Source organism: Quercus robur, chromosome 11, assembly GCF_932294415.1.
Source record: "Quercus robur chromosome 11, dhQueRobu3.1, whole genome shotgun sequence".
Lineage (NCBI taxonomy): Eukaryota > Viridiplantae > Streptophyta > Magnoliopsida > Fagales > Fagaceae > Quercus > Quercus robur.
The window spans coordinates 37,885,325-37,899,482 of record NC_065544.1 but is presented as its reverse complement, the minus strand read 5'-3'; the positions used below and the strand labels follow the sequence as shown (position 1 = coordinate 37,899,482).

Below are 14,158 nucleotides of genomic sequence, written 5' to 3'. Positions count from 1 at the left end.
GGTATATTTGAGCTTTATTAACAACTACAAGGAGCCTCAATTGTGACTAGTCTTTTTAAGGTATAACGCAAATGTGGCTAGTGCTTTTCCTTGGATTGTTATATAGACCCCATTTGGTTGTTGAGAAAGCAAAGGAAAAAAAAAGAAAAGAAATTTTTAATTTCTGCTAATAAAATGACATCTCATTTACTTATGGAGATGCAATTAATATATTTTCAAATATTTTATTTTATTGTCTAATTAAGGACATGTGATAATTCAAAGGATAGCTTAGATGGCATAAAAATATTATTTTGATATTAATGTTAGATACATCAATTCTTTTCATGTACTGCTTAATTATAAGGATTATTTTAACACAATACCAAAAGTTTAGAAACAAAATTGACACGTTTAAGATGTTAAAAACCATTTTGATAGATAGTACAAGTGTTAAAGACTAAAACAGTAATTAGACATGTTTTTTTTTTACATATTTTTATTAAAGATTAAATTCTATAAGGATGTGGTTTAAAACCCAAGTTTTACACTCTCCAATTCCAACATGTCACATCATCTTATCACGTATTATAGAATAAGAACAACCACACTCTATCAATTATAATGCTCATCTGAAAATTCAACCAAATTAGGAGTTTATTAAAATGTTATTAATTGTGGTATAATGTACTGAGTTTTAAGTAAAAAGCAGATGTAACATCTCTTATTGGATGGTGTAAAATATGAATTTTACACCCCATCTTACCAAATTCAAACTCTTTTTATTAATATCCTCAAAACACTTTTTTTTATTAGCTGAATTTGAAAACTAATATCCTATTTGGTTGTAAGGGAGATGAAAAGGAAAGAAGGGAGGAAAAAGTAAGGGAAGGGAAAGGGTAGAAGAGAGAGTTGTACATAGAAGGATTGCATTAAACAATTTCTTCAAAAAAAAAGGTCTTCTTTGAAAAAATAACAGGACCATCTGAAGGATTGTGCTAAGAAAATTTCTAGAACACAAACTTTTCTCAAAATTATTGGTTGTGAGAAAAGTATGAAACTTCATCAAAAAAGAAAAAAAAAGTATGAAATATTGGTGAATCGATCAAATTATGTATTCTTACTTTTTAATAGAAAACTGAAAAGTAAAAATGCTTGGGATCATTATAGCACGTATTAATATAGAAAAACTTAATGAAAGAGGTAAAAAAAATGCTAAATGCAAAGTTAGAGCGCCACTTGGTAAGACCTCATACACTCTCGCATGAGGTCTCTGCTTTTATATATATATTGATTTAATTAGTACAACATTTTAAAAACTGTAACTAAATTTTATCCTTTTAGTATTAATTGCTATCCTTTATATCATATCATTCATAATTTTATACTAATTTTCTTGTCAATGATTTTTTTTTTTTTTTTTTTGGGTTTGTTTGTGAAATGAGTTCTTCCGTGAGCACAACAAAAATTCATAAGAATTGTAGAACATTTCCAAATCAGCATACCACCTCACATATGCTGATAGACTAATTTGAAAACGTCGTAAAATTATTATGAATTTTGTTGTGTACTTAGTTTTATTGTTGTGAGATACTATTGTAGAGTTTTTTTGGGCAGGTAAAGGGACTGCCGTTTAATAGGTACTACTCGTGGCTGGTGACACACAACGCATTTGCTAAACTAGGAATGACCTCAGGAACAGGCAATGTGCTTTTGGTTCCCCCAAATCAAGAGGACCCCATTACCAATCAGCTTGATGTATGTAGTAATGTTTTCCTTGGTTTATCATAAAGTTAACATAATTTTCTAGTAAAAGAAAAAAAAAAAAAAAAAAAGTAGGAGAGGGTGGCAAATGACCCTATCAAGGCATGGTGGCATACCCTTTGTTTAGAATGATAGGTTGACCTAGTTTGAGTAATTGAGAATAATTCAAAACCCTTGCCGTGAAAGGGAAAATGAGCCTATTCACTACGGGTTTGACTTACTTCTAATACTTTTTTAATTGAAATCTCATTTTGTTTTAGTGAGAAAGTAACACATCACCCATTAACTAAATAAAAGGTGGAGATTAAAACTCACTAACACTTTTTTTTTTTTTTTTTTTTTTGGTTGAGAATACTAAGTATTTTAACACACACATACAAGGGGAGAGGGGAGAAGGTTTTAAAGAAACTAACAGTGGTGTATATCCAAAAGAGCCTAACTCTTGGATATACAATACAGGCTTTAAACCTCTATAACTCACTACCACTTGTCATTGTGTATTTAAAATAAAAGTAGACTTCTAGTTAAAAAAGTACTGGAGATAAGCCAAACCCATTCACCACTTTTCTTGATGGAAAAAGAAATGAACATACATGTATACGGGACAAAGAAGTAAAATAATTTTTAAGCAATTTGCTAAAAATAAAATCTTGTTGTCTATGGGAAAGTAAATGGCTTAGATTATGTTAAAAACTAAAAACTAAAGTACCTCATTGAAAATAAATATACCACTTCCCCTTAAAACTATCTAAATACCTGTGAAATCCAACCTACTTGCTTGATTGAGGTCAACCTAATGAGTTGCAATCAATTTCAATGCCATGTGGTAGTCAATGGCAGATGAAGCTTTTTGCAACCCAATTATTTCAATTTGAGGGTCCGTTTGGTTGGAGGGGTGGAAAAGTGGGAGGATAGAAAAAATTTTAATTTCCCTCCTTTTTGTTTGGTTGGGAGTGGAAAAGTAAAGGGATGGAAAAAATGAGTTTGTATAAATTGACTCATAGTCTTGTTAAAAAAATGATGCACAATTAAAACCTAAAAAGTGAAAAACAACCAAAAAAAAAAAAACAATCGCCTAAATTTATTTAAAAATAAAAATCATGTCTAGAAAAAAAAAAGTCACATCTAAACAAAAAAAAAAAAAAAAACAAAACCACAAAATAAATAAATAAATAAATAACACAAAAGAAAGCAAAAGGAAAAAAAAAAGAATATGAGCAATGTACACTGGACAAAGCTTGCCCAGTAAATCAAAAGAAAAAAAAAAAAAAAAAAAAGGAAAGAAGAGGTAATGTCCAAGAAAAAAGAAAAAAAAAAAGAAGAAGAAGCAACGTCCAGGAGGAAAGAAAAAAAAAAGTGAAGAAGAGCAACGTACGGATGAAGCCCTATGTGCAAGTGCACATGAGTATTTTCATCCATTAAGCAGCTCAATTTTCTCACTTTAGTTTTCTCCTCATTTTGGTGAGAAAAATTTTTGGTGGGCTCGGGGAGTAAATATCTGGGTCCCACTATTTATTTTTCTTCCTCCCCACTCAACCAAACGCACGCTCCAAAAAAGTTTTCCATCCACCCTCCAAACAAACACACCTTGAGTGTTGGGTTTTTCACATGGAAATTTGACACACTTGACCTAATTAGATAGAAAAGTACGTTGATAGCCCTTTGTCATTGTTGTGCCATGCCCGCAAAATTAACTGCACCTACCACTTATTAGAAAGAACTAGCTAGTTGAATTCTCTTGAGTGTTAACAATTAGCAATGGGTGATGTGTTTTTGAACCCAAACTATTTAAGGCGAGTGGTGGGTGGAACATAAACACATCCGAACCCAATCCACGGCACCCCTAATGGTTTTCAGACCCAGATCGTTCATTAAACCGTAAAAGGAAGAGGTTCAAGGTGTTTGAGGTTGAACCGAGGTTGAATTGGGGTCGAACCATGATGACGTCATAATTAATATAATAATTATTTTAAATATAAATAAATATATTAATTTGGTGCAAATTAAAAAAAAAATATTAACTAAAATAGTCCAATTAAAACTATAAATCTATATTTTAGTTAATATCTAATAATTTATCAATGTCAAGTCCATTTACATAATATTAATAACCAGGCTTAATTATGACATTATCAAGCCCAAAACCTTGAACCTCAATGTCAAGCCCATTTACATAAGTCTTGAGCCTTGAGCCCCACCTTCTAGTCAAGCCCATTTACATGATATTAATGTCAAGCCCAACTCTTCCCAGTTCCCATGGTCCGAAGAGCTAAAAACTCGTTTCAGAAACTTATATTAAAGGTAAGGGACTTAGTTATAGCACTGAAAAGCTGAAAAGTAAATTCTTAAATTAGAATCCCAAGACACACATGCCTAGCTGTCCATCACAAACCTAAAAGCTAAAAGCAACCCAAAGAAAGGAAGCAAATGAAACTAAAGGGATAGAGAGAGAAGAAGTCAGAAACGTAAATGCAGCCCAGAGAAAGAAAAAACAAGTGAAATAAAGGGGCAAAGAAGAAGTAAAAAACAACTTTAAGAAGCTGAAAGAAATAAAAGGAAAAAATGAGAATCGATCTATCAAGGCAAAGCGTTGCCATGATCCACACTAGTAATGTAGCTTTTTTTTCAAATTCTTTCACGGTTGATATCTGTTTTCTGGTCGGTATATATCCTAGCACTATGTGGTTTAAGGCTATAAATTTGTTTTAGATCGAAACTGTATGAATCGCAAAAACCGGCTACGGTTCTCGGAACCGTACGGTCTAACTGCAGTTTAAGCGGTTTCATGCTTTTTTGGCACAAAGAGGTTCTTATGGTTTAAAGAACCGTAACAGTGAGCGGTTCACGGTTAATTTGGTTGAACTGTACGGTCCAGTCCAGGTTTAAAAACCATGCCACCACCCCCCCCCCCCCATCCCCTTTCCCAAACTATAATGTGCTTGACAAAATTGCTCATTTATGAAATGAACTATAGTTGATCCTCCTATAATTGAAAATTATGATAAATAGAAAGTTTATTAGCAATCAGAATAGTAACTAATTATGTTTATCAACAACTTTCATAAACATTTTTTTCTTCAGATTTATAGGACTTTCAATAAAAATAAGGTGACTTAACCATATTTCAATTAAAGAAAACTAATAATTAAATTTGATAGTCTTTTTTTGCTCAAATTAAATTTGATAGTTGATACTACCTTTGTAATTAAAAAAAAAAAAAAAAAGATTCCCCATACTTTTTGGCATAAACTAAAATTACAATAATCGGATTAAACCAGTTATTATATTTATTTGGTGAAATGAGGTAATATTGAATACACCATTAAATTAATGATAATAAATTTTCACCACAAAATTAAAAAAAAAAAAAAAAAAAAATCTTAAGATACATGGAGATGATGTTTCCTTCAAGGATAGAGCTTAAAGATATAATTAAATAAAGAAACTTAATCGAGACATTGTTTGAATGAATGAAAACAAAAATCACATTCTCAAAAAAAAAAAAAAAAAAAAAAAAACCTTCAATCTCATCACTATGCATTCTTGACATGGTGGTCAAGTTCTTATAGGATCAAAAGGTAAGAGCCAGAATTCAAGTCTCGATGGGAAAACTTCACACACTTATATACTTAGATTAGGTTAAAATATAATTTATATTTTCAGATTAAAAAAATAAAAAATAAAAATCTTCTATCTAGATTTTAATTGTCTTTTATTACTTGATCAAGCATATTCACAAATCACGATATCGAGACCGATCTCGAGCTCACTTGATTGTGAACTCGAGAATTGCAATTCGAGTTTTGACATCATACCAAATTCACTATGCTTTTTTTTTTTCAGCATTAACACGCGTAAATATCTTTCTCTTGCAGAATGGCGTCAGAGGCTTAATGCTGGATATGTATGAATTCCACAACGAAATCTGGTTATGTCACGGATCGTGCAACAACTTTACAGCCTATGTAAGTCAATGCCGGCTCAAGGCCTAGGCAACTTAGACCTAGGCCTAAGGCTCACAACAAATAAAAAAATTTCCTACTAAAAGAAGGCCCATCTTACTTAGTAAAGGAAAAAATTGCCAAACAGACTATTTCTGAGAAAAAATTAGGCGTGTGGCATGTGTTCAAAATTATTTAATAAGTTGGACACTTTTTTAAAGTCGAGTTTGGCAAACTCGACTTTGGGCTTGAAAACAGACACAATAGTGGCGTTTTTTTTAGTGGGGTTTGTCAAAAATGCCACTATAGGTTCCCTATAGTGGCGTTTTCTATAAACGCTGCTATAGCCACTAAAAAAACACCACTATAGTGTTCATTTTCCAGCCCAAAGTCGAGTTTGCTAAACTCGACTTTCCAAAACAATCCAACTTACTAAATAACTTTGAACGCGTGCCACGCGCCTAATTTTTTCCCAGAAATAGTCTGTTTGGCAATTTTTTCCCTTAGTAAAAGACCAAAAATTTTATAAAAATATAACATTTTTTAAATAATTGGTACTTTTTTTTAAGAGTGGTACTAAAAATACCATAAAATTTATTATAGATTTAACTGACATATCACCAATTACATAAAAAAGTAATTCAAACACAAATAAATTAAGTTGTTGAAATTCATCAATTACAGTCATAATCACATTTATTGTGAACATTTTGTAGTATTTTTAGTTTTTTTTTTCATTTCTAACAAGGCTTTTAAAATAGGAGACCAATAAAAATTTAACCCAATTGAAACCCTAAGATGTTTCAAATAAAATGCTGCAAATGTGATAAATCACCAATGATGACTAATCTCCTACTAAGCCACACACCAAATAATATCTATCTATCTATCTCTTTCTCTTAAAAAGAATATATAAAATTAAAATTTAGATTACAACTGTACTTAACTATGCATAGTCATATATCCAAGTTAAAGTAAGTTCATTTTGATTTAACTATAATATTCAATCTTTTATTTGAAATTAACCTTAGTTTAGCTAGTATTATTCATCAATTTCTGTATTTACATCAAATTAGTCTTAATTTAATTATTATTATATAATTTTATTTAATTAATGTTTACATATAAAAAGACCCCATATAAATTTTTTGTCTTAGGCCCCAAATTTTGTTGGGCCGCCCTTATGTAAGTGTCTAAATAGTATCTGGAAAGTGGAAACCACATCAGAGATATCAATACAGAAACAACTGAGTCATTTCAAAATTTCAATATATAGTCCTAAGTTTTGTTCCACAGCTCAGAAAATCAAGTATTGCATGATTGTCCAAAAAGCATGGAAATTGTATTTGAAATTTTCATTTCTTAGTTTCTCTGTTAAGTTTATTTGTCTTTGGTTGATTACCGAGCAACCCGCCATTAATGTTCTCAAAGAGGTTCAATTATATCTCCAAAAAAATCCAAATGAGATGGTCACCATTATGATTGAGGACCATGTTGTATCACCAACTGGTGTGAGTAAGGTGTTTGATGCTGCTGGCCTGAGGAAATTCTGGTTCCCAGTTTCTCAAATGCCAAAAAAAGGTGGAGATTGGCCAACAGTTGATTCTATGGTCCAGAAAAATCAGCGCTTACTTGTTTTCACTTTTCACTTCAAACTCTACTAAGGAGGCATCCGAAGGGATTTCCTATCAGTGGAATTACATTGTAGAAAACCAATGTAAGCCCAACTTTCTTCTCCTTTTGTGAAATTTCAGAGGACTAAGAATACATTTTTATTAGGTCCTGTTCAAATTCTGGTCTCTCAAACTTATAAACTTCGATTTTGGTTCTCTAAAATTTTAAAATATATCATTTTACTCCCTTATTTTCCATTTATTTCTTTCTTGCATTTTTGTTCTTTTAAAATATGGGGTCAATTTGATTTTATGATACTTTAAATATGGGGTTGGTTCAATTTTGATCCTTTAAATATGAGACATCTTAGTATATTTCATTAATCACATAAATTTTGAAAATAGACAAAATGAATAAATTACTACATTTTAAAATATGCTAAAATGCAACCTACACCCCTAAAGTTTAAAGTGTTTGGATTTTACACCCAAAATTTTTAGAATTTGAATTTTACACTTAGAAGTTATATTTTGCTTGCATCAGCAACTCTTTCATCTATATTTTCTGTTAAGTGTCACATAAGTTTGCCACGTGTATTTAATTTATCCAATAAAATAATGACACATGGTATAATGAGAATAACATGGCATCATTTTATTGGGCAAACTAAACATGTGTGTCAAGTTTATGTATATTTAACGGAAAATAATAACAAAAGGGTTGTTGATCAGGGGTGGCTCTATAGCCAGCCCAAAAAAAAAATGTTGAACCCCTTGACCTGGTCTAATTTTTTTTTTATATATAAAATTAAAAAAAAAAATTGTTTTGACCCCTAAAATAAAAATTTGAACACCTTGATCCTAAATTTTGTTTAAACCCAACTGAAATAAACTTGAAATATGATCATCTTTGTGTTATTTTCACAATAATTTTACAATAAAGGTTGAGTAACAAGTTGTAATTGGTGTTTTTGTTGTTGTTGTTTTTGTTTTTTGTTTTTTTTTGTTTTGTTTTGTTTTTTTAATTTTTAATCCATAATTGACATCACATATGAATAGCCTGTTCAAAATCTGACCAGTGCCAATGAAGCCGGCCCGCGCCGAACTGATTCGACCGCTTTCAAGCCTCACCATAGGTGTCTAGCGCGGTGATCGACGACAATATGGGCGAACCAAAGACTACAAGTGTGGCGAGCGGTGGCTATTTTGCACTCTGACAAGAAACCGCACCGCACCAGTATATATATACACACACTATATTTTAAAATATACGTAGCAGTGTAAAGAGAAGAAAACTGAAAGCAGACATGAAAGCTAAAGAAGCAAGGTAGAAGAAGAATAAGAAAACAACACTGGGTAAGCTAAGAAAAAAAGTTAGGTTTTTTTTTTTTTTTTTTAATTTATATATATATATATGTATATATAAAATATGGCACTAAAACAACGTCGTTTTAGTACCTGATATTAACTTTTAATATCATCTCCAAAACGAAGTCGTTTCATTGTCAGATTAAAAAAAAAAAAAAAAAAAAAAAAAAAAAAAAAAAAAAAAACTATTGTAAGCCACTAACGACGACGTTTAATTTTAAACCCTATGATTATTTACCCATCTCCTCTCTCTCTCTCTCTCTCCCTCTCCCAGGCCCCCAATCCCAGCAACAAAACCTTCACATCTCTCTCTCTCTCTCTCTCTCTCTCTCTCTCTCTCTCTCTCTCATCTTCCATCAGTTTCTAGTGATGTTTTGACTTTAGAGTTCAGATGCTTCTCCTTACAAATGCAATGCTTTCTACTAGGTTTGTTTATGTAATTTATTTTCAATGGTGTTTGTTTGATCTTTTATGGGTTTGGTTTAGTTTTTTATTTGGGTTTTTTGTGATGGGAAATGGGTTATGTTTGAGAAAAGATTGTGAATATGTTAGTAGTTAATTGTTTGTAGTTTTCTTTCTTTTTTATTTTATTTTATTTTATAGAATATTTGGGTTTTTTTAATGAGCATGATATGGTTTGGGGTTATTAATTGCATTGTGTTTAGTACCTGAAAAAATGAGGAATTAACCAAACTAACCACACCAAACCGGTATCTTGCACCGCACCTTATGCAAACCGGTTCCCAACCCTCCACAGGTGAGGTTCAATTAGGGATGAGAGAAAACCACCCTTGTAGGTGCGGTGCAAAAAAGCCTCCCAAAACCGGCTACACGGTACCGTGTACAGCCCTACATATAATTATAATAAATTATAATCATTATAACGAAATAACTGTTGATGCAAACAAAATATAACTTCCAAGAGTAAAATTCAAATTCTAAACTTCAAATTTTAGACGTGTAGTTTACACTTTAACCTTTAAAAAATATGAATGTACTAAAACTGAACATTTTAAAAAGGAGGGATCAATGTTAAACATACCGTATATATATTTGAGAGATAAAAAAAAAAATACAATTTATCTTTTTTTATTTTTTTATATGCTAAAGGAAGTTTGATGGGCTCGAATTAAATTACAGTTGGGGATGAAGGAATCAATGCTTCTCCGTGCATAAACCATGCAGACTCAGCTATCTTGAACACAACGACAAGGTCACTAGTTTTCGTACTGAACCAAACGTATTTATAGCTTGCAATGATAATTCGGCTCCGACACTCAACTTGGTAAACTCTTGTTCTCTAGCTGCTGATAATCGATGGCCTAATTTCATTGCTGTTGATTTTTACAAGGTCTGATATGATATATTCTTACATCTCTCCATTACACAGCATATCTATTATGGATTCACACGATTAATTATGTATCATTGTAATTTACATAAATATATTTACCATGAAATTGTATTTGTATGCATGTGAACATTTCAGAGGAGTGATGGTGGTGGAGCCCCGGAAGCTGTAGATGAAGCAAATGGTCATTTAGTTTGCGGGTGTGAACACATTTCCAAATGCAAGGTTTGGAAGAAACTAACAACTTTAACTTTGGTTGTGATCTATCTCCATTTTATTAACGGGATTTAACAGTGTCCAAACTGTTATATTATTTAAAATTTTAAATGACGTGACAGATTGTATGCTTGTGAAACCTAATTTGGCCTATAAAATGGACCAATGGACAAAGATTTGAAATGGAGATAATCGTTTTCCCTTTCAACTTTGCATATATATAGAGCTCATGAATACAGGCCTATTACAATTTCTGAAGTAACTACTTATTAGAAGTTGATTATTGTATTGAGCGCAGCAAAATGTGAAATTTGGAGCGTGTTAGTAGGCTGTTGTTACCCTTGCATCTGTAGAAGCAGGACATAAATGCCGCTAAATTTGCTTGCTGAGAGACAGTCTTTGTATATGGCTATATGCAATATCATATGTACTAAAAAATTGTGACGAAAATCATGTTTGTCTTAAATAAATAAATTATTTAAAACTGATAGGAGTATTTTTGACAAAGAATTAATTATTCCTAAATGCACCAAGCAAGAAAGCTGACGGCGCCTACGGGTCCCTCAACTCTATAGAAACGGATGGAGGACCCAAAACGACAATAGTGAAAGCGGTGATGCCACAATAAAACCCAATGGGCACCTTTCTAAGTTGATGAGAGATCCTCAAGCGAAGGAAGGCCATGGGCCGACGGGATGAAAGGGACGATGGGGTGAAAGGGCCAACAGGGTGAAAAAGCCGATGAGTCCAACATGGCCTAGCTTGGTCCTCACGAATACCTATACATGGAAACATCTTGCGTAACATGCACAAGAACCCCATTACTCACCCATATCTCCCTTATATGGAAAGACACCCTAAAATCTTGGAAACCCTAAATACTAGACCCTCCCAACAAGGAAAAATCCCTACTTTGAAGGAATTTTGATTCATTACTCAACACTAAATAAGCATCAGACCTCCTTTTTTCTTAGATACGCAAAAAATCCCTAACTCTCTCACTATAGAGTTCTTAGAGATTTCTCATTTACTGACTTGACTTTCAGAGGGTTCTTGGCTGGTACCACACCGGTGACTTTTGTTTGGTCCTTTGGTTCTTACTTCACAGGTATCCATTGGCATGATTGGGGCCTACAACTCACTGACGATTTTAGCAATTCATCAATTGTCACCGTTTGTGGGGAACGAGTGATAAGCTATATCGTCGTTTCAAGGACTAAGAATTGTATGACCTTGACACGATTGATGGCCACTACCAACCAAGAGATCGGGGACTTGCCCAATGCACTGGAAAGGCAGGTGCAAACCCTTGCCACAGTGGTTGAACGGCTCACTCAGCGAAACCACGAGTTGGAACGACAGTTGGAGTAGCAGAATGATTAGGAGTCAAATGATCAGAATGACGGACAAAGCAGGGACAAACGCAACGACCATTGTCCCCCGACGAATGATCACCAAGAAAAGGACGACCAAGAGGAGAGTAATGCCATCAATAGACGAGACCAACAGGATACCAGTCGTCCCTCCGAGCTGGAAGTCAGCGCGTTGCTCATGGCGCAAGAGATACAGACGATGAAGGAGAAGATGGATATGATGATGACTACCTTGAAGGGTCGGGTGTCCACTAGCTTGGACGAACTAGTCCACCGTACCGACTCCCCCTTCACTTCATCGGCCATAAGTTCAGAATGCCACAAGTGGAAGCATATGACGGGTCAAAGGATCCCCTCAACCACTTGGAGTCGTTCAAAACCCTCATGCAACTACAGGGGGTTCCAAACGAGATTATGTGCAAGGTATTCCCCACTACATTGAAGGGGCCAACGTGGGTATATTTCAGTTAGTTAACCCCCAACACAGTATCCATCTTCAAGGAGTTAGGTGGACACTTCGTCACTCACTTTATTGTGGGGCAGAGGTACAAAAGATCCTCGGTAAGTGTACTGAACATTAAACAGTAAGAAGACGAGAGTCTAAAGTCGTACGTGACTTGTTTCAACAAGGAGGTCCTCTTGATCGACGAAGTCGACGACAAATTTCTTGTCACTACATTCACTAATGGGCTGCAATCTCGAGAGTTCCTCTTCTCTATCTATGAGAACGACTTGAAGACAATGACTGATATGCTATACAAAGCCACAAAATACATGAATGCCAAAGATGCAATGATCGCCCAGGGGGAGGGGGGGACTGATGAAGAGGGAAAGGCAGGATGATCCTTGTCCTAACAGAGGAAGAAAGTTGGCCCGAACGAGCTACTGAAGGGACGACAGGAGATCAAAACCTCCATTAGGGAGGAGATGAATTTCACTCCTTTGAATACCCCGTTAGACCAAGTCTTTATGTGGATAAGGGACAACGTGACGCTAACTTGGCCAGATAAACTGAAGGAAGATTCAAACAAGAGGCCTAGGAACAAGTACTGTTGTTTCCATTGGGACCACGGGCATGATACTTCCGAATGCTATGACCTTAAGCAACAGATCGAAGCCTTCATTAAGTAAAGGAAGTTACAGTGGTTTGTCAGGGGTGGAGAAAACCCACCAAAGGACCTCGAACCTAACCAGCGAGCCGAGGAAAGACCCTGAGCCCCGCTCAGAGAGATAAGGGTAATCATAGGAAGGAACACTACGGCAAGATCATCTAAGGAGGCAAGAAAGACGTACTTACGAATGGTGTAAAGTGTCCAGATTTCCGAACGACCTCTTAAAGCAACTAAGGTTGACAACCCTGCCATCAGCTTCATAGAAGAAGATGCTAGACGACTACACCACCCTCATGACAACGCCCTGGTTATTAGCTTGTCAATTGGAGACTTCAATACCTGACGGGTGCTAGTAGACAACGGGAGCTCAGCGGATATCCTCTACTACCCTGCATTCCAGCAGATGAGGGTCAACAAAGAGCGCCTCCTACCCTCGGACACACCGTTAGTAGGATTCAATGGCACCAAGGTCTTCCCCGTGGGAACTATCACCTTGCCAGTAACCATTAGGATGTACCCTCAGCAACTCACTAAGGAAGTCAATTTCCTGGTCGTTGATTGCTCCTCTAACTACAACGCCATCATTGGTCGACCTATGCTTAACGCATGGAGGGTGGCCACCTCCATATTCCACCTGCTAGTAAAGTTCCCCATAGAGTACGGGATAGGAAAAGCACGAGGGGACCAGATGGCCGCCCGTGAATGCTATGTTGTCATGCTGGAGATGGATGATCACTTACAAGCTTTGAACATCGAAGAAAGGAGGGTTGCAGTAGAGCTAATGGAAGACCTAGAAGAGATCTCCTTGGACAATAACATCCCAAGATTTGAACTCGTATCGGCACGCAAGCTTATACTTCAGTTTGTAAAGAGCTTGCCTTCTTCATAAAAAAAAACAATCAAGATGTCTTCACTTGGAGCCACGAGGACATGCCAGGGATCAGTCCGAATACCATGGTCCACAAGCTCAACGTATGCCCATCCTTCCCTTCAATCCAGCAGAAGAAGAAAGTCTTGGTCCAAGAAAGAGACAAGGCCATAACCGAAGAAGTACACAAACTGCTGGAGGCAAATTTCATTAGGGAAGTTTACTACCCCGAATGGTTGGCCAACGTAGTCATGGTTAAAAAAGCAAATGGCAAATGGAGAATGTATGTACATTTCACCAACCTAAACAAGGTATGCCCCAAGGACAGCTACCTATTGCCGCGTATTGACCTCCTCGTAGACTCTACGGCTGGCTACTAGTTGTTAAGCTTCATGGACGTCTTCTCCGAGTATAATTAGATCATATTGGATGAAACTGACCAATAGAAGACCTCATTTGTCACGAGCCAAGGACTCTTCTGCTACAAAGTCATGCCATTTGGACTGAAGAATGCAGAGACGATATACCAAAGGCTTGTGAATAAGATGTTCGCTCGACAGATTAAGCGAAACG

At 35.1% G+C, this 14,158-nt stretch overlaps 1 pseudogene; it reads left to right on the top strand.

The window, feature by feature from the left end:
• The first annotated feature begins 1,191 nt into the window (after nt 1-1,191).
• Nucleotides 1,192-11,603, top strand: LOC126704999 (PI-PLC X domain-containing protein At5g67130-like; annotated as a pseudogene).
• Nucleotides 11,604-14,158: the final 2,555 nt, after the last annotated feature.